This window comes from Oryctolagus cuniculus, chromosome 19 (genome assembly GCF_051225735.1).
Source record: "Oryctolagus cuniculus isolate XC-2025 breed Fujian yellow rabbit chromosome 19, ASM5122573v1, whole genome shotgun sequence".
In the NCBI taxonomy this organism is placed as follows: domain Eukaryota; kingdom Metazoa; phylum Chordata; class Mammalia; order Lagomorpha; family Leporidae; genus Oryctolagus; species Oryctolagus cuniculus.
Genome location: NC_142885.1, coordinates 32,735,545 through 32,756,306, shown reverse-complemented (window position 1 = coordinate 32,756,306; position 20,762 = coordinate 32,735,545). Strand labels below are relative to the sequence as shown.

Here is a 20,762-nt window from a genome sequence, read left to right as displayed (position 1 = left end):
GAACTTACTGTTGGGAAACACCCCACAGAACTTCAAAGTCTTCAATCAAAATCCTGTCACTATTAAGTGATCAACACTCAGCTTTTAAGCGACTTCTTATTACTCAGTCACTGTCACAAGTGAGAAAATGAACTCCCTGCTTGCCAGCTTGCCAAGTAACTGTTGGAAGTAGCAATAGCAGAATGAGAAGATGGCCGGTACTGGAATGTTAGGAGTTGTTGACTTCCTGTTGCCAAGGATACCTGGTCCCTTCTTAAAGGCACCACCAACTCATTCCTCATTCTCAGGAGCAGCGCGCCCAGTGCTGATTTTAAACACCTGCATTTTCCACTAGGAAAATCTAAGCACATTTCCCACTCTCCCTCCCTCCCTGTGGTGGAAAACACTAAGGAAGAATTCATTTCCAAACAAGTGTTATTTTCTCAAAGCACTCTCAGGAAGTCACTCACCCTGCCTTTCTGTTAAAATGGGTCTCCAGGCTTTTCCTCCAGGGAGACATGTCACATGATAAACTACCAAGATGCTCTTCTCTGGGTTTCTGCAAGCCTTTCTATAGCCATTAAATAGTGTAGGGTCAGAAAGCAGAGTAAAGCAAGTACAGAATGAAAAAAATAATAATTTGTGTCCTGTTCTGTCTCAAAATATTTTTGGCTCTACTCAATGTTGTAATGGCTTCTTTTCCCTCACACGGCAGCATGTTGCCATTTCACACTACTAAAATCAGTTAGACCTCCCTACATCCTAAGTCCTTCCTCAGACTTTGGGGGCATTGTTTTGTTTTCAATGTCATTAAATACAGCATTTCCTACTTGTCACTTGCATGTTTTGTTCTAAACCCAAAAGAGATCATTTTAAAGATACCAAGGCACTCCAATAGTTTATCTGTATTCTCCTGCATACACATAGTCACCATCTATGTCTAGAATAGATATGAAGCTGATGCTACTTTTTAGATGTTTTCCTTTGGTTCCAACACATATAGAGTTGAACAGGGCCCAGTGGTAGTTCTTATGCAATGTTAACTGATAGATTTTTTTTCTTATATGGTTGAACCTTATTGAATGATGGCTGAATTCCACTAAAAATCACTGTTAACACTGAGCATGCTTTTGTGTTGCCTGGTGATCCACCGTGTGCATGTGCAGTACAAGCTGATACTGTGGTGGGAACACTCACCTTCTCACTCTCTTGGCTTCCATTCCCAACCAGCTTTCATGAACCTCAGACTTAGGGGACTCTCCTGGAGTCCAGGTTTCTTCAGTTCAGCTGCTGGACTTATCTAACTTGGGGAGGCAAGTGGACTGACATTGGGATGCTGAATATTCCTCTTCAAGTAGAGGAAGAAGTGGAATGGATTGAATACTTTCTAAAGCCTCTCTACCCACCCTACACTGTCTCCCAAAGACACTGTATAATGGTATCATTTTGTGAGATGAATGAAAGGTTTCTTTTAAAATTTATTTTCTTGTGTCAGTGGACTTGACATTCAGTGGCAGAGAGTAATATATATCAAAACCTTCCTTGTCAAAATGACAATCATGGGGAACACAAAGTCACATATCTCAATCTCACACAAGGATGAGCTTGGGCAGTGCTAGTAAAAGATCATTATAACAGTAACAACTACTTGAGTAGCATATGCCAGGCCTCTGGCTAAGTACTCTACACGTGATGGCATTTCATTCTCACTACAATCCTTGAGACAGCAGTGTAAGCAGAAGCAAACACACCTACAGGAGAGGGACAGGCAGTACCTTTTTAGCCAGGTTTATTTTTTTTTAACTTTTATTTAATGAATATAAATTTCCAAAGTACAGCTTATGGATTACATTGGCTTCCCCCCATAATGTCCCTCCCACCCACAACCCTCCCCTTTCCCACTCCCTCTCCCCTTCCATTCACATCAAGATTCATTTTCGATTCTCTTTATATACAGAAGATCAGTTTAGCATACATTAAGTAAAGATTTCAACAGTTTTCTCCCACACAGAAACATAAAGTGAAAAATACTGTTTGAGAACTAGTTATAGCATTAAATCACAATGTACAGCACACTAAGGACAGAGATCCTACATGAGGAGTAAGTACACAGTGACTCCTGTTGTTGACTTAACAAATTGACACTCTTGTTTATGGCCTCAGTAATCACCCTAGGCTCTTTTTTAGCCAGGTTTGAATGTTTGTGTTTCACTGGTTCATGCAGAGCTATCAGTGAACCAGAGAAGTATTCATTGCAGCATCATTTGCCTGTACAGAGGACTGCACTCCTGGATCATCAGGAGCAAAGTGCACAGGCGTCTGCAGCATTCTTCCGTATGACATGAAACTACTCCGGCGACATAGACTATCCTTTAGGATATCAAGAGAAGTACAAGACTTGAGTCTTCATTTGAATGGCTTTCCTGGAATCCACTCTTTAATACTTAGCATTCCCTCTGAAGACTTTTGGTTTTTAGACCCACAATATATGCATATAGAGAATATTTTACTCTTAGAAAGATGGAATCAGTGGCTTAGGCTTTCTTCCCTGAACCGAGAATTGTTCTGATTTCTATAGAGACTAAATAAGTATACAAGTAATACTTCCTCATACTTATTAGAGCAAAGGAGTTATCAGGTTGGAACCCTCTGATGTCACTGAATTCACATGTGGTGGGATGATTATTATTTCAAATGCATTCAACTTGTGAGGAAAGCATTGCATTTCCACTTGCTGCTGATGTACAAAACAAGGTGGAGTGAGTATTGCCCAGGTCCCCCTGATGTGAGAACTGGAGCCAGATCTCAGCTACAGATCCCTCTACCTGCAAATTCCTTAAAACATTTCCAATTAAGTTGACAGAAGTCTTTCCACATGGGTACATCACTTACCTCTGCCTCATTTCTGCTAAAAGCCATTGACAAATTCAAAATTTTCATCTGAGGTTTGTCACAATGGATCGTCAGCACCACATTCTGGCCACTCACTATTAATTGGAGATGCACTGTTGGATAAAGATGCAGGGAACAAGAGAGGAGTGAGGGTGATATTTGGCACTAGGATTAAGATACTGCTTGTAAAGACATACTCTATATCACTGGCTGGGCAAACATCGCAGTTCAGTTTCCTCTTTCCAATTCCTGGGAGAAAGATTGGAAAATACTGCCATCAATGTGGGGGTCCTGAATTAAGGTCTATTCTTCGTTCTTAAGGCTGGCCCAGGCCAAGCTGTTGCAGGCATTAGTATAGTAACACAGAGGATGGGAAATCTCCCTCTCACTGGTTCCCCCTCTTCCTTTCTCTGCCTTTACAATCAGTAGAAATATGTTGCTATTATAGAAATAAGAAACTGAGGCATGATAATGTGAAAAAACACATTATTGCTATTATTATTGAAGTAAAATTCAGCTACCATAAAATCTACCACTGTTAGGCATACATTTGTTATATTGCAGAGTTTTCAATCATCCCCAATTCTAGAATATTTTGATAAACTCTCCATTTCTATCTCTTTTTTTTTGACAGGCAGAGTGGACAGTGAGAGAGAGAGACAGAGAGAAAGGTCTTCCTTTGCTATTGGTTCACCCTCCAATGGCTGCCGCGGCCGGCACACCATGCCGATCTGATGGCAGGAGCTGGGTGCTTATCCTGGTCTCCCACGGGGTGCAGGGCCCAAGCACTTGGGCCATCCTCCACTGCACTCCCTGGCCACAGCAGAGTGCTGGCCTGGAAGAGGGGCAACTGGGACAGAATCCGGCACCCCGACTGGGACTAGAACCTGGAGTGCCAGCGCTGCAAGGTGGAGGATTAGCCTAGTGAGCCGTGGCACTGGCCTCTCCATTTCTATCTTACAATGCCTGGCATCCACTCCCCCACATTCTCTCTGGAGATCCCATTTGGAATATTTCTGATGCATAGAATAATACATTTGACACTTTGCACCTGGCTTCTTTCACTTTGTGTAACATTTTCAAGGGTTATCCAGGTTGTAGCATGTATATGTACTTACACAGAATTCTATACATGAGGTCTCCTGCCTGTTTCCACCTGCATCCTGTTGGATGTTCAGAGGGTGTAATGCTACCTGTGAAATCTATTAGCATCTATGGATTACAGTGCTATATTCACTTAATGCTGTGGCTACTCTTTTGGTATAGCAGGTCCAGACTGCCACTCGTGATGTTTGCATCCATATGAACATTGTTTCATATACTGGCTACCCTACTGTCAATCCAACACATTTCTAATGGCCCAGGAAAGCAGGAAAGGATGACCCAAGTATGTGGATGCCTGTAACTCATTTGAAAGGCCTGAATGAAGCTCCTGGCTTCTGGCTTTTGCCTCGCCCAGCCTTGCCTGTTGCAGTCATCTGGAGAATGAGCCAGCAGTTGAAAAAAATCTCTCTGTCTCTCCCTCTTGTTTTGTAACTCTGACTTTCAAATAAATTAATAAATGTTTTATGCACATAATTATAGCAGTAACAGTTTAGAATAGGCACTTCTTTGGTTGGATCAGAAACTAAAATTTGAGAAGTAGAAGCTCAGTCATTATTTGTGACCTTTTCTTGAATAAACACATTTTCATTTCTGGTGTATCACTGCTATGCTGACACATTATCACCCTTACAGAAGTCATTGCTGGCCCAAGTCAAAAAGAGGATCATCTGTAAAGGATGACTGTAGAAAGTGGGCTAAATGGTCAGTGTCTACAGAGGCAAATGGTACTCTCACTGTTTTTTTCTAAGGTTTTTCTCTTAGCCAGCTCATCAGCTTGTCCCAGAGCAATAGATCATTTCCTCCGGTATCTCTAGGCTATTATGAACTCCACTCTGTCTCTTCCTATTGCACCCACAAACAAATCCATTACCTTGAATTGGCCCTGCAGGCAAAGCTTCTTCTCCAACTTGTTGAAGTGTGTTCAGGTCCTACTACTTCTATTAGACCAGAGCCTCATGGTCATATTCTTATTCTACAGGAAGTGGTACATCCACTCCCTATAAACCTAATCTGGGTCCAACAGGGAAGCTCCCTGGCCAGGTACACAAGTCACTGTGGAGTAAGTTCCTCTCCCAATCCTTACTGCTCAGCTCAGGTTGCCCCTTGAGGAGCTGGAGTAGATCAAACAAAAGTCAGTTTCTTTAAGTTTCTGATTCAGGTTATATTATTCTCACCCTCTTTTGGTGACGTTTTATATAGTGTTACCTGTTATTTCTTAGTCTAATTCTTGTCCCAAAACAGGCTTTCTTTCTTCGGTGTGCTCCCTTGGCTCTTGAATCACAAGATGTACCTCAGCCCAGATGCTGCAGGAGACAAAGAATAAAGACCAAGTTCATCTCTCAGTTGTAGTTCACCAGGCATATGTTACACACATCACAAGCCCCCAGGGACCCAGAGAAGTCTCATAAGGGACCTCAGAATGGTAGAACATTGGGAGGGAAAGCTTAATGAACTGCTACTCGAATTCCATGCAGATCTCACATGGGTAGGAAAAAAAAGGGGGGGGGGGAATGTGCATCTCTATTCCCTCTGCCATCACTGCTACAGCGGAGACCTGTGGCCAGCAAGGGGAGAGCCTACACCCAGTGTTGGACACAGGCAAGGAGCAGATGCACAAGCTTTAGTGTCAGTTGCACACCTCTGGTTGTCTGGTAATGAGAGCAGAGGGGGAAAGCTGCATAAGGGAGCCTTTTACAAGCCAGTACAATTGAGTGGCAAGTGGGGCTGAAGCCTACAAACCACAGATATAACCAGAGAGAAAAGAAGTCTACAAATACCATGAACAAAGGCAAAAATCAAAAAATCAAAACTAAGGATGACACTATGAGACCCCCAAAGGAACATCACAATATGTCAATATTAGAAAATGATGATGAAGGCCGGCGTCACAGCTCACTAGGCTAATCCTCCGCCTTGTGGCGCCAGCAAACCAGGTTCTAGTCCCAGTCGGGGTGCCGCATTCTGTCCCCATTGCCCCTCTTCCAGGCCAGCTCTCTGCTGTGGCCAGGGAGTGCAGTGGAGGATGGCCCAAGTGCTTGGGCCCTGCACCCCATGGGAGACCAGGAGAAGCACCTGGCTCCTGCCATCGGATCAGTGTGGTGCGCCAGCCGCAGTGCGCTGGTCGCGGCGGCCATTGGAGGGTGAACCAGCGGCAAAGGAAGACCTTTCTCTCTGTCTCTCTCTCTCACTGTCCACTCTGCCTGTCAAAAAAAAATTAAATAAAAATAAAAAATAATAAAAGAAAATGATGATGAAGAGATTAAGGAAATGCCAGAAACAAAATTCAAAAAATTAATCATTGGATTACATAGAAGCAATCAGAAGCAAATTCATTAACTAAAGAAAAATATATATGATTGAAAATTTTTCATTTGAAATTGAGGTTTTAAAGAGAAATCAAAATGAAATACAAGAAATGAAGAATTCAATAGCTCACATAAAAATTTTAGTGAAAAGTCTTAACAACAGAGTAGGTGAGGCAGAAGAAAGAATATCTAAGCTAGAAGACAAATCCCTGAAAATTTTATAGTCAGACCAAAAGCAAGAAGAAGAAATCAGAAAACAAAAATACTGTTGAAGAGCTGTAAGAAGCTCCTGGTTCCTGGCTTTGCATGAGCCAAGCTACAGCCATTATGGCCAATGAGGGAGTGAGCCAGCAGATGGAAAACTTCTCTCTCTCTCTTTTTCTCTCTCCCTCTCATTATCTCTCTATGTAACTCATACTTTCAAATAAATAAATAGATCTTTAGAAAAAAAGTGGAACAGCCAGGACTGAAACTGGCAACCATATGGGATGGACATTGCAGGCAGTGGCTTTACTTGCTGTCACAAGGCTGGCCACTTTCAATTTTTTTTTTTTTGACAGGCAGAGTGGACAGTGAGAGAGAGAGACAGAGAGAGAAAGGTCTTCCTTTTGCCGTTGGTTCACCCTCCAATGGCCGCCGCTGCAGCCGGCGCACTGCGCTGATCCTGGCAGGAGCCAGGAGCCAGGTGCTTTTCCTGGTCTCCCATGGGGTGCAGGGCCCAAGCACCTGGGCCATCCTCCACTGCACTCCCTGGCCATAGCAGAGAGCTGGCCTGGAAGAGGGGCAACCGGGACAGAATCCGGCGCCCCAACCGGGACTAGAACCCGGTGTGCCGGCGCCGCAAGGTGGAGGATTAGCCTATTGAGCCACGGCGCCGGCTCTCAATTTTTTTTTTAATTATTTATTTGAAACGCAGACTGACAGAGCAGAGAAAGAAAGACATAGAGACAAACATCTTCCATTTACTGGTTCACTCCCCAAATGGCCACAACAGCAAGGGCTGGGCCAGGCTATAGCCAGGAGCCTGGAATTCCATCCAGGTCTCCTAGATGAGTGGCAAGGGGACCAAGTATTTGGGCTGCTCTCTCAGGCACATTAACAGGGAGCTGGATCATAAGTGGAGCAGCTGGAACTTGAACTGGGGCTGTGATATGGGATGCCGGTGTCATAGGCAATGGTTTAACCTGGTGCACCAAAATTCCAGCCCTCATTTGCACATGTATTTACTCTCTGTATATCAACTTTCACAAATAATAAAAAGCATTTGATATTTGTCTTTGTGAGTCTGGGTTAATTCACTTAGCTGATGAAGTCCATTCCATCCATTTTGTTGCAAATGTCAAAATTTCATTCCTTTTTCATAGCAAATTAAACAATTCTTATGTAAAAGTATCTCTTTTTTATCCAGTAATGTTTGCAGACATCTATGTTTTTTATACTTTTCAGAAGGTTTCATTTTTAAGAAACCATTTACTTAATGTGTATAAATTTCATGAGTACGTCTTTAGGAATACAGTGATTCTTCCTGCCATATCCACCCTCCCACCCCACTTCCCTCCCCACTTACTACTCCTTCTCATTCCCAGACCCATTCTCCATTAAGATTCATTTTTAATTAACTTTATATACAGAAGACCAACTCTATACTAAGTAAATATTTCAACTATTTGCACACAAGAACACAATATATATAAAAAACTGAGAACAAGTTTTACAGTTGAATTTAATAGTATGACTTATTTAGGACCAAGGTCCTGCATGGGAAGTAAGCGTACAGTGACTTCTGCTGTTAATATGCCTTGAAATCTGGTATGGTAATGCCTCAGGCTTTGTGTCTGTGGTATACAATTGTGTTAGCTAATCAAGGTCACCTGTGTTTCCAAATGAATTTCAGCATCACTTTTTCTAGATCTGAGAACAATGATTTTGGTATTTTAATTGGTATTGAACTGAATCTGTAAATTGCTCTTGGAAGTATGGACATTTTGGTGATACTGATTCTTCCAATCCATGAGCATAGAAGTTTTTTTTTTTTTCATTTTATGTGTCTTCTTTTTTTTTTCTTTAGTGTTTTATAATTCTCATTGCACAAGTCTTTGACATCCTATGTTTATTCCTAGGTAAATTTATTCCTAGATCTCTTTTTCCCTCTACATCTCTTTCTCTGTCACTCCCTCTTTCTCTGTCGCTCCTTCTTTCTCTGTCACTCTGCCTTTTAAATAATAATAATAATAATAATAATAAAATGGCCAACAGACATTTGAAAAAAATACTCAGGATCACAAGCCATTAGGGAGATGTAAATCAAAACCACAATAAGGTTTCAACTCACTCCAGTCAGAATGGCACTCACACAGAATTCAACAAGTAACAGATGCTGGTGAGGATGTGTGGAAAAAGGTATCCTAATTCACTGTTGCTGGGAATGTAAACTGGTGTAGCTACTGTGGAAGACAGTCTGGAGATACCTCTGAAGTCTGAATATACACCTACCACCTGACCCAGCCATCCCACTCCTGGAGATTTAGCCAAACCAAAAGAAATCAACATATGAAGGTGTTATCTGTATACCCATGTCCACTGCAGCACAATTCACAGTAGCTAAGATATGGAATCAACTCAGATGTCCATCAACTGTTGGCTGGATAAAGGAATTATGGCATATACACTATGGAGTACTACTCAGTTGTAAAAAAAATGAAATCCTCTCTTTTGCAACAAAATGAATGTGAGTGGAAACCACTATACTTACTGAAATAAGCCAGTCTCAAAAAGACAGATACCATATGTTTTCCCTGATCCAAGGTAACTAATAGAGTACCTGAATTGTAATGTGTTGTAGTGAAATGGACATTTTGAGGTATCTGATGATTGTTTACAGCCTTTGTCTCATCTGTTGAGCAGCAGTGGGTTTTTTCTTCATACTATTTGTTGAACTCCTTTATTTAGTGTAGGGTTAACTTGATGATCATTAACTAAACTGAAAGTAGATCTTTATAAAAATTAAGAGTGAGAATGAGATAGGGAAGAGGAAGAATAGTTGGAGCATGGGTGGGAGGGAGGATAGGGTAGGAAGTATCACTGTGTTCTAAATCTGTATATATGAAATACATGAAACTTGTATAACTTAAATAAAATTTTTAGAAACATGATTCCAAATTCTGCAAAAAGAATAGAAGAAAATAAAAAATAATAATAAAACTAGCCACCATACAGTGATACACATGAGAGTTTATGTTAACACTGATTTATAATCTTAGTTTTCCATTGATAGACTGTCAACTACCAGTAGTCTTCTGAGTGAGCCCAAACTCCAGTAGTCTCAACTGATATAATCATAACCCCTTGAAGGTTCACAGACAGTAACTGATCGACTGAGTCCAGGAAGCCCACTAAATCCACTAAGGCATGAGAGTTCAGAACAATCTATTCCTGGAGCCAACATTATGGCATAGCAGATAAAGCTACCATCTGCAGGGCTGGCATCCCACATGAGCACCTGTTCAAGTCCCAGCTGCTCCACTTCTGATTCAGCTTCTTGCTAATATGCCTGGGAGTGCTGCAAATGAGCCAAAAACTTGGGACCCTGCTACCTATCTTGGATATCCAGATGGAGTTCAAGGTTCCTGGTTTCAGATTACCTCAGCCCCAGCTATTGTTGCCATTTGGGGTATGAAACAGAGAGGGGAAAATGTCTCTCTGTCTCTTCCTCTCTCTGTAACTCTGCCTTCCAAATAAATAAATAATCCTTTTACAATGATATATTATTAAGTGATTGCATTTTGAAATTAGTATGTTACATCAGATAAAAGGAAAAGAAGATAATTTCACAAATGTAGAAATAGTGTGCTCATCTCCATAGAAGGTGGGCAGAGGAGGAAGAGAAAAAAGAGCAGAAATAAAAGATACATGATAGTTATGGATTTATGAATTAGAGATAGACATTTGGCCTAGAGGTTAAAATATTGGTTGGGTTGCCATGTCCCATATCTGAGTATTTGGGCTCAAGTCCCAGCTTTGCCCCAGATTCCAGTTTCCTGCCAATGCAGATCCTAGAAGGCAGTGGTAATGCCTCAAATAATTTGGCCCTTGCCTTCCACTTTGGTTCAAGAATTGAGCTCCTGGCTCCAAGCTTAAGCATGGCACTGCCTCAGCCATTGCATGCACTTGAGATACGGCTCAGTAGATGGGAGCTCTGTCTGTGTGAGTGTGCTTCTCAAGAAATAAACAAAACAATTTTGCCGATTATTACTGTTCCTATTTCACTCAAACCACCAAAAGCAGACAAGATAATAACTAAACTATATTAACCTTTCTTGAGTGACGAGGACTCTACTAGATGCCCTCTGTTAGAGTCCTTATTTTTCTTGGCTGTCATTGATCACAATTTTAAGATATGCCACTCCTTGATTTAAGGTTAAAAAAAGCAGGCTCAGAGAGGATAATTAATTTTCTTCATATCACACATCTAAGGGTTGACACAAACCAGTTGTGGAATTAAGTCTTTCTAAACCCAAAGGAGGGACTAGCGTTGTGGCATAGTGGGTTAAGATTCAGCCTGCTGTGCCAGCTTCCCATATAGCAGTGGTTCAAGTCCCAGCTGCTCTTCTTCCATCCAGCTCTCTGCTATGGCCTGGGAAAGCAGTAGAAGATGGCTCATGTCCTTGGGCCCCTGCATCCATGTAGGAGACCCAGAAGAGGTTCCTGGATCCTGGCTTCAGATCAGCTTGGCTCTTGGAGTTGTGGTCATTTGGGGAATGAACCAGCAGAACAGAAGACTTCTTGCTCTCAGACTCTCTCTGTCTCTTGCTCACATTCTCTCTCACTCTAACTCCTCTCTCTATAACTCTCAGTCTTTCAAATAAATCTTTTTTAAAAACCCAAAGGCCTAATTTAAGTCCATCAGTTTGCAAGACTTGCCATTTTTTTGTTATTCAATAGCCTGAAGCTGGTTCAGTAGGAGTTGCTTGCTTATTTCAAAAGAAAGGATACAACATAAATCAATTCAAAGCTAATAGCTGAGAGTCACTCAGGTGATTTTGAGAAAATACCAACTCCTGGTAATCTATATTTCCAACTGTGTATCTAATTTCATGAGCAATGCTAGTGCTGGAGGCCTCTACACAAAATTATTCCCTTTGAAATATGATTGACTAATGTCCTATCAATACATGCTTTCAGGGCCATTCTAAGACTTGCAAACCACCCATTTGTCTGTACCCAACAGCCTAAAGATAACAATTCATTGTGGAATAAGTGCAGAGATGTGTAAAATTGCTCAAAATCATTATTTCTTTATTTATTTTATTTATATAAAACATAAGTAATGTATGATTGTGGAGTAACACACTGATTCTTACTAAAATAAATTAGTTTTGTAATGAATTCTTACCTTGCCATGATTACAAGTAATTTTTAACAGGGCAACTATAACAATGAATATATCCAAACACATTATTTATTAATGGCATGCTAAGTCCACAATCAAAACAGGCATCTAGGGTCCAGTGCTGTGGTGCAGCACATTAAAACACTGGCCTGAATCACCAGCATCCCATATGGGTGCCGGTTCTAGTTCTGGCTGCTCCACTTCCAATCCAGCTCACTGCTATGTCCTGGGTAAGCAGAAGATGGCCCAAGTCCTTGGTCTTCTGCACCCAAGTGGGAAAACCCAGAGGAAGCTCTGGCTTCTGGCTTTGGATTGGCACAGCTCCAGCTGTTGAAGTTATCTGGGAGTGAACCACAAGAAGAAAGACCTCTCTCTTGCTCTGCCTCTCCTTCTCTATCTGTGTAACTCTTTCAAATAAAGATTATTTTAAAAAAGGAACATAAAAAAAGAGTTTGGCAAACTTGCTGTATATAAAATAGGCTCACATAAATCAATAGCCTTTGTATATACAAACAATGCCATGGCTGAGTAAAAGCTTCAAAGATCAATCACATTCACAGATTGGATTAAGATAGCAGAGTAGGGAAGGAGCTCAATTATCTAGTCTAGGATAAGATAGTTTAAAAAAGGGAGAGAGTGCAGTCTCAGAGAAGAGGTAGGGAGAAAATGACAGAGGGAATTCCACACAAATTAAAGGGCCACAGTAAACCTATAAGGAAGGTGTCGACATGTACAATTCATGATCCCAGAAGCTGCGAGCCCCTGCACCAGCTTTGCAGAATAAGGTGAGATTAGACTGAAACAGCCTAAGCCATGGGTGATGAAACTGCTGGAAAAGCCTGGAGGGAATAGGGCTTGGAGCCCTGTAGGCGATAGTGTACCTGCCAAACAGAGGAGGAAAAAAATAGCTCATGTTTCTCCTTCCCCGATCACCCTGCCGTGGCATCCTGAAACAAGCTGATAGAGAGTGGGAGCCATTTTGGACGTACATAAAAGCTGCACAGTTCATGTCCATGCACAGGAACCAGCCAAGCAGAAACTCCTGAGTCTGGCAGGGAAAAGTGACAGGGGGCAGGGTGCTCATTACTGTGGGAGCCTTGTGTGCTGGGACTGTAAAAACACTGAGGCTACAGGACTGGGAAAACACTGAGATTGCATGGGAAGGCTCAGGGTGTGGCTGAGACTTTGGGTAATCACTGTGGGGGGCTCCACATACTCAGGGGTCCCTGGTTCCCTGGTGAGGGACATTGCTGGGGAATCTGCTACACTGAGGATTGCATAGGTCCTTTGTGTGGGCCTTGTAGAACTGTGGATGAATATTATACCCACTGGGACTAATGCCCAGGCACTGATGTGCTTCAGAGGAAGTGAGCTGAGTCTATATGGACAGAACAGAAGAAACCTTCCCTCTGATTAAAAAAAAAACATAGAGAGAGAGATTTACCACACCCAACCTGGGTGCCAGCTTAACACTCCCTTCCACCTGGAACAGTGTACAGAGCTCCCTGGCCACATCCACCACATGCCTCTAGGTAATCACTGAAAGCAAACACTCTCTAATTATGCAGATATAGTCCAAAGATAAAACCTGCCACAGCAAAAAAAGAAAATAAAAGAAGAAGAAACCAACAAGTATCTGCACAAATGCCAAATAATAAATGCACCAATTCAAGAGACAAGAATAAGAAACACAACATGATGCCCCCAGAAGAATACAACACTTCAATACTAGATGGTGAAGATGAAGAGATTGAAGAAATGACAGAAATGGAATTCAAAAAAATTGAAAGTAGGATTACTTAGAAGTAATCAGAAGCAAATGCATGAACTAAAGAAATCCATACATGAAAGAAAACAGCTCCCACGAAACTGAGATCTTGAAGAGAAACCAAAATGAAATTTTTGAAATTAAGAATTCAATAGAACAAATTAAAAATGCAGTGGAAAGCCTTAACAACAGAATTTGTAAAGCAGAAGAAAGAATATCCAACTTAGAAGACAAATTGCATGAAATTAGACAGCCAGATAAGAAACAACAAGAAGAAATTAGATAACTAAAAAACACTGTTGGGAATCTACAGGATACTATCAAGTGACCCAATATACAGGTTATAGGAGTTCCTGGAGATGTGGAAAGAAAAAAAAAAGGATTAGAAGGCCTTTTCAGTGAAATAATATGAGAAATCTTCCCTAATTTGGAGAAAGAAACAGACATCCAAGTACAGGAAGCACTCACAGTTGACTTCTCACCAGAAACTATAGGCTAGGAGAGAATGGAGATACAGTCTAAGGCTTAAGAAAAAAATAACTGTCAACCCAGAATACTGTACCCTGCAAAGCTCTCATTTATGAATGAAGGTGAAATAAAGACTTTCCATAACAAACAGAACTTGAAAGAATTTGTCAGGACCCATCCAGCCTTGCAAAAGATGTTTAGGATGATCTGCACACAGAAACACAGAAACATGGTCATCACTAAAAAAGAAGGTAAAGGAAGAAGATCTCCAAGTAAAAGCAGAAAAGGAAATCCAAAGTAAACACACACACACACACACACAACCAAGAATATTTATGGAAAAATGGCAGGGCAAAGTTATTACTTATAGATAATCACCTTTAATGTAATGGCCTCAACTCTCCAGTTAAAGACACAGACTGGGTGAATGGATTAAAAAACAAAACCCTTCAATTTGCTGCCTGCAAGAAACACATCTCACCAACAAAGATGAATGCAGAGTAAAAGTGAATGGATGGAAAAAGATTCCATGCTAACATAAAGCTAAAAAGAGCTGGTGTGACCATTCTAAGATCAGAGAAAGTAGACTTTAACACAAAAACTGTTGGAGGAAACAAAGAGGGACACTATGTAATGATTAAGGGATAAATTTAACAGGAAGCTGTTACTATTATGAATGTAACAAATAACAGTGCACCTGGCTATTTAAAAGAAATGTAAAGGGACCTAAAGGGAGGCATAGATTCAAATACAACAACAATGGGAAACTTCAATACCCCACTTTCAGTAAGGAACACATCAACCAGACAAAAGTCAGCAAGGAAGCAATAGACTTAATTGACACTATAGACCAAATGGACCTAACAGATATCTACAGCACTTTTCATCCTATAGTTGCAGAATACACATTCTTATCAGTGTATGGAGCTTTCTCTAGGATTTAACACGTTAGGCCATAAAGCAAGTCTCATCAATATAAAAAAAATCAAAATCATACCATGCATCCTCTTGGACCACAATGGAAAAAAACTGGGAATCAGCCACTCAGAAATCTCTAGAACATACACAAGCACATGCTCCTGAATGAACAGTGTGACATAGACAAAGTCAAAAGAGAAATTAAAAAATTCTGGGAATAAATGAAGGTGATGATACAACACATCAAAACTTATGGGATATAGCAAAAGCAGTATTAAGAGGAAAGTTTATAGCACTAGGTGCCTACATCAAGAAATTGGAAAGGCACCAAATAAATGAGGTAGCAATGCATCTCAAGAATCTAGAAAAACAAAAACAAAAACAAAACACCCAAAACTAATAGGAGAAAAGACATAATTAAAATTAGAAAAGAAATCAACAAAATTAAAACCAAAAAAAAAAAGATCAGCAAAACGAAGAACTGGTTTTTTTGAAAACAATAAACAAAATTGAAAAACCATTGTCCCAAATAACCAAAAAAAAAAAGAAGACCAACATTAATAAAATTAGAGGTGAAAAATGAAATGTAACAACAGACACCACAGAAATAAAAATCATCATCAGAAATTACTACAAAGAGCTGCATGCCAACAAGCCAGGAATCCTAGTAGAAATGGGTAGATTCCTGGACACATACAACTTCCCTAAATTGAGCCATGAAGACAGAGAAAACCTAAACAGACCCATAAACAGGACAGAAATTGAATCAATAATACAGACCCTCCCAATAAAGAAAAACCAAATGGCTTCAGGACCGAATGGCTTCAATGCTGAATTCTACCAGAGATTTCAAGAAGAAGTAACTGCAATTCTTCTTGAGCTATTCAAAACAATTGAAAGAGGGAATCTTCCCAAATTCTTTCCATGAAGCCAGCATCACCATAATTCCTAAATCTGAAAAAGATGCAATTGAGAAAGAAAATTACTGACACTTTTCCTTAATGAACATAGATGCAAAAACCCTCAACAAAATCCTAGTGAATTGAACCTGACAATTCAGAAAGATCATTCACTGGACTAAGTGGCACTGATCTCTGGTATGCAGGTATGGTTCAACATTTGCAAATCAATCAATGTGATACATCACATTAACAAACTAAAGAACAAAAACAATATGATTATATCATAGATAAAGAGGAAAACATTTCATAAAATATAACACCCTTTCATGATTAAATCTCTAAGCATTTGATACATACAACATGATTTTATGATGAAAACTCAAATAAATTGGGTATAGAAGGAACATTCTTCAACATGACCAAGACAATATAACAAACCCACAGCCAGCATCCTAGTGAATGGGGAAAAGTTGGAAGCATTCCTATTGATCTGGAACCAGGCAAGGATGCCCAATATCACAACTGATATTCAATATAGCCTTAGAAGATTTATCCAGAGCCATTAGAGAAGAAAAAGAAATCAAGGTATACAAATTAGGAAGGAGGGTGTCAAACTCTCCCTATTTGCAGATGACATGATTCTATGTATAGGGGATCCAAGAGACTCCACTAAGAGACTACTGGAACTCATAGCAGAGTTTGGTAATGTAGCAGGATATAAAATCAATCCACAAAAATCAAGAGCCTTTGTATACACAGACAATGTCATGGCTGAGAAAGAACTTCTAAGATCAATCTCATTCACAATAAGTACAAAAAATCATATACCTTAGAATAAACTTTTTTATTTTTTTGACAGGAAGAGTGGACAGTGAGAGAGAGAGAGAGAGAGAGAGACAGAGAGAAAGGTCTTCCTTTTGCCATTGGTTCACCCTCCAGTGGCCGCCACTGCTGGCGCACTGCGGCCAGCGCACCGTGCTGATCCGATGACAGGAGCCAGGTACTTATCCTGGTCTCCCATGGGGTGCAGGGCCCAAGTACTTGGGCCATCCTCCGCTGCACTCCCTGGCCACAGCAGAGAGCTGGCCTGGAAGGGGGGCAATCGGGACTGAATACAGTGCCCCGACCGGGACTAGAACCTGGCATGCCGGTGCTGCAAGGTGGAGTATTAGCCTGGTGAGCTGCAGCACTGGCCAGAATAAACTTAATCAAGGATGTCAAAACTCTCTCTGGAGGCGACTTCCTCTGAAGGGAGGAAGGAACCTCCACTGTGATACGGTCTTGACTAAACAAGTTCAGAGTCAGTGAACTCAAGGGGCTTCCATAGCCTAGACGGCTCATAGCAAGAGTTTCGGGTGATTGCTGATGTCATAAATAAGAGTGCCAGTTGTTAAATCAACAATGGGAGTCACTGGGTACATGCTCCCCATGTAGGATCTCTGTCCTTAATGTGTTTTACTATGAAACTTAAAAACAACACTACTAATCGAACAATACCCTATACCTTGTGCGTTTGTGTAAGTGCAGCCTGTTGAAATCCTTGCTTCATATATACTAAGTTGATCTTCAGTATATGAAGGCAATTGAAAATGAAACTTGATGAAGGGTGGGATGGGAGAGGGTGTGGGAGAGGGGAGGGCCACAGGAGGGAGGGAGGTTGGGGGGGAAGCCACAACAATACAAAAGTTGTACTTTGTAAATTCACATTTATTAAATTAAAAATAACTCTCTCTGATGAGAATAAAAAACATTAAAGAAAGAAATAGAAGATGACACAAAAAAATGGTAAAATCTTCCATGTTCATGGATTGGAAGAATCAATATCATCCAAATGTCTATATGTCCAAAAGCACTTTACAGATTAAGTAAGGTACAAATAAAAATACCAAAGACATTCTTCTCAGATATAGAAAAAGTGATGCTGAAATTCATATGGAAACACAGGAGATCCCAAATAGCTAAAGCAATCTTATACAACAAAACAATGCCAGAGGCATCACAATACCAGATTCCAAGACATACTACAGGGCAGTTTTAATCAATACAGCTGGATACTGGTACAAAAACAGATGGATAGACAAATGGAATAGAATAGAAATCAATCCAATCCAAACATTTACAACAAACTTGTATTTGAAAAAGGAGCTAAGGTCAATCCCTAGAGAAAGACAGTTTCTTCAACAAATGGTGCTGGGAAAACTGCATTTCCACATTCAGAAGCATGAAGCAAGAAACTACCTTATAACTTACACAAACATCCACTCAAAATCGATTAAACACATAAATCTACACCCTGATACCATCAAACTATAAGAGAACATTGGGGAAACCCTGCAAGACATTGGCATATACAAAGACTTCTTGGAAAAGACCCCAGAGGTACAGAAATCAAAACCAAAATTCACAAATGGGATTCCAGCCAATTGAGAAGCTTCTGTGAAGCAAATGAAACACTCAGGAAAGTGAAGAGGCATCCAAGAAAATGCGAGCAATTATTTGTAAACTATTCAACTCATAAAGGTTTAGTAACCAAAATATGTAAAGTGTGGAGAATGTGACTGGAAATTGGAGAGGGAGGAAGATAAGGGGTGGGAGAGTGTGTAGAAGGGCAGGTATGGTAGGAAGAATCACTCTATTTCTAAAGCTGCACTTATGGAATGCATGAAGTCTGTATTCCTCATACAAGAGATTTCTTTGTGGAGAACAATTTTAAAAGATAAAAATTTTTAGAAGTCCATCTACACAATGGGCACTGTAACACCAGCAAAAGCTAAAATACATGAATCAAGGACCTAAATCCATGACCTGATACTATCAAATTACTAGAGCACATTGGGGAAAGTCTACAAGACATTGGCATGGGCAAGGACTTCTAGGAAAATACCCTGAGGCACAGGTAAACAAATCCCATTGACAAATGGGATTACACAGAGCTGAGAAGATTCTGCACTGCAAAATAAACATTCAAAACAGAGAAGAGGCAACCAACTGAATGGGAGAAAATATTTCCAAACTGCAATTATGCCACTGAATTGTACACTTAAAAGTGGTTAAAATGGCATATTTTGTTAGTTAACACAGTAAAAAAAAGAAGAAACTTACTTGTTCTGGCAAATATGAACTCAACATTCTTATCAGTTACAAAATTGGAAATTTCATAACACACATAAAAAACTTGATGTAACAGATATATTATAACTCACCAAGTCTTCTCTAGGTTGTAATTTAGAGACTTTGGAACTTTAGGGTAATTTCCACTGGAGTTATTCTGACTACTGTATGCATATCTATATTTATTCTCTTTATCAGGTCATCTGGAATCAGAAATTTAAAAAGAAAGAAAAATATAATATAATTACATTCAAATTAAATGTTAGGTATTATCTTTGAGGAGTTTACATTTGTGAAAGTTGACAACCAATGGAAAAGTTGGACTAGTCAAAGATAATCACCGGAGCAGGTGCTGTGGCCCAGGAGGTTAACACCATGGCCTGAAGTGCCACCATCTCATACAGGTGACAGTTCAAGTCCCAGCTGCTCTACTTTCAATCCAGCTCTCTGCTATGGCCTGTGAAAACATAAGAAGATGGCCTGAGGCCTTGGGCCCCTGCACTCCCGTGGGAGACCTGGAAGAAGCTCCTGGCTCCTGGCTTTGGATCAGTCCAGATCTGGCCATTGCTGCCAACTGGGGAGTGACCCATCTGATAGAAGACTGCTCTCTCTCTCTCTCTCTTTCTCCCCTCTGTGTAACTCTGACTTTCAAATAAATGATAAAAAATAAATCTTTAAAAAACAAAGATAATCACAGATCATCTGCTATAGGCACAATTAAATCCACATAAAAACTTAATGAATAAAGTAGAGTGTAAAAGTTCCCACATCCATTGATGAAAATGGTCTAAACTTATGAAGAGTTAAAATTGTATATGTGCGGATGTAAAAAGTTAAGCTTAAGCTTACAGGTTTAAACCTTCCTGGTGCAGCTGTGAAAATAAGACAGAGTAAAGTAGCACCTTGACAGTAGGGACTCCATTTTGGAGCACTTCTGGGAAAGCAACCCCCCCCCCCCACCGTGAGACTCTGGTCTGAAACTATGATCTCAAATAGTCGGACAATAGCAGTGCACTACATCACCCTTGGCAGAGCACAAAAACCCCCTAGCATGATTGCTCAAGCTTAAAAGTAGAAAGGTTGCACCTGGGTTACCTGGGCTAATAATAAAGATGTGATTTGTATGTGTCTTACATTAATGTCAAGTCCTAATTGCTAATTGTAATATTGTAACTGGTATTGTCAAGATTATGATAAATATTAATTTCACTTAGGTTTTAGGTTATGTTGACCCCAGTAACCATATACTCTCTTTTGATTTTATGTACTCTCTTTTGATTTTAGCAACTGTGTATAACAACCATGCATAGCAACCATGTATTCCCCCCTTCCCGGTTTTGCGGTTTTTGCCTTTATAAACCCTAACCTTTGGTTATTCGGGGCTGCTCTGCTCATGATGATCAGACAGCCCCAGCATGCTGGATAATCAATAAAACTTCCCCGTGCTGTTTGCATAAGAGACGTGTCTCTTGGTGACGTTTTTCGGGCGGTCGACTCTAACACTTAGATTGTGATAGTTGTACAACTATTACTAATACACTAAAGTCAACTGAATTGTACATTTCAATTTTATCTCAATGAAGATGTTTAAATTTTTTCTCAGGGTTAGTGAGGTGGTGTGGTGAGTTAAGTTGCCTCTTACATTGATGGCATCCCGTATTGAGTACTGCTTCAAGTCCTGGCTGCTATGTTTCCAATGCAGCTCCTGTTAATGTACCTTGGAAAGCAGCAGCAGATGGCTCAGAAAACAGAAAACAATGATCTGGAGCTTTAGAAAATGATGTAGGCAAAGATTAAAGCTTTGCACGTTATTTGCACAAGGTCATAGATGAGACTGTGGGAATAGAAACAAAAACCTACCAAGGAAACACTTTCCTTTCCTATTTTCCATCCTTTCCCTAAGCTTGCCCCTCTTTATCACATTG

The 20,762-nt window shown here is 40.4% G+C and overlaps 1 long non-coding RNA gene across 1 annotated transcript; it reads right to left on the bottom strand.

Moving 5' to 3' along the window:
- Positions 1–2,722: 2,722 nt before the first annotated feature.
- On the bottom strand, positions 2,723–19,039 carry LOC149120471 (uncharacterized). The gene is made up of 3 exons (XR_016225639.1): positions 18,930–19,039; positions 5,182–5,279; positions 2,723–2,984 (listed from the first exon to the last, which is right to left on the bottom strand). It is a non-coding gene; the product is annotated as an uncharacterized LOC149120471 (long non-coding RNA).
- Positions 19,040–20,762: the final 1,723 nt, after the last annotated feature.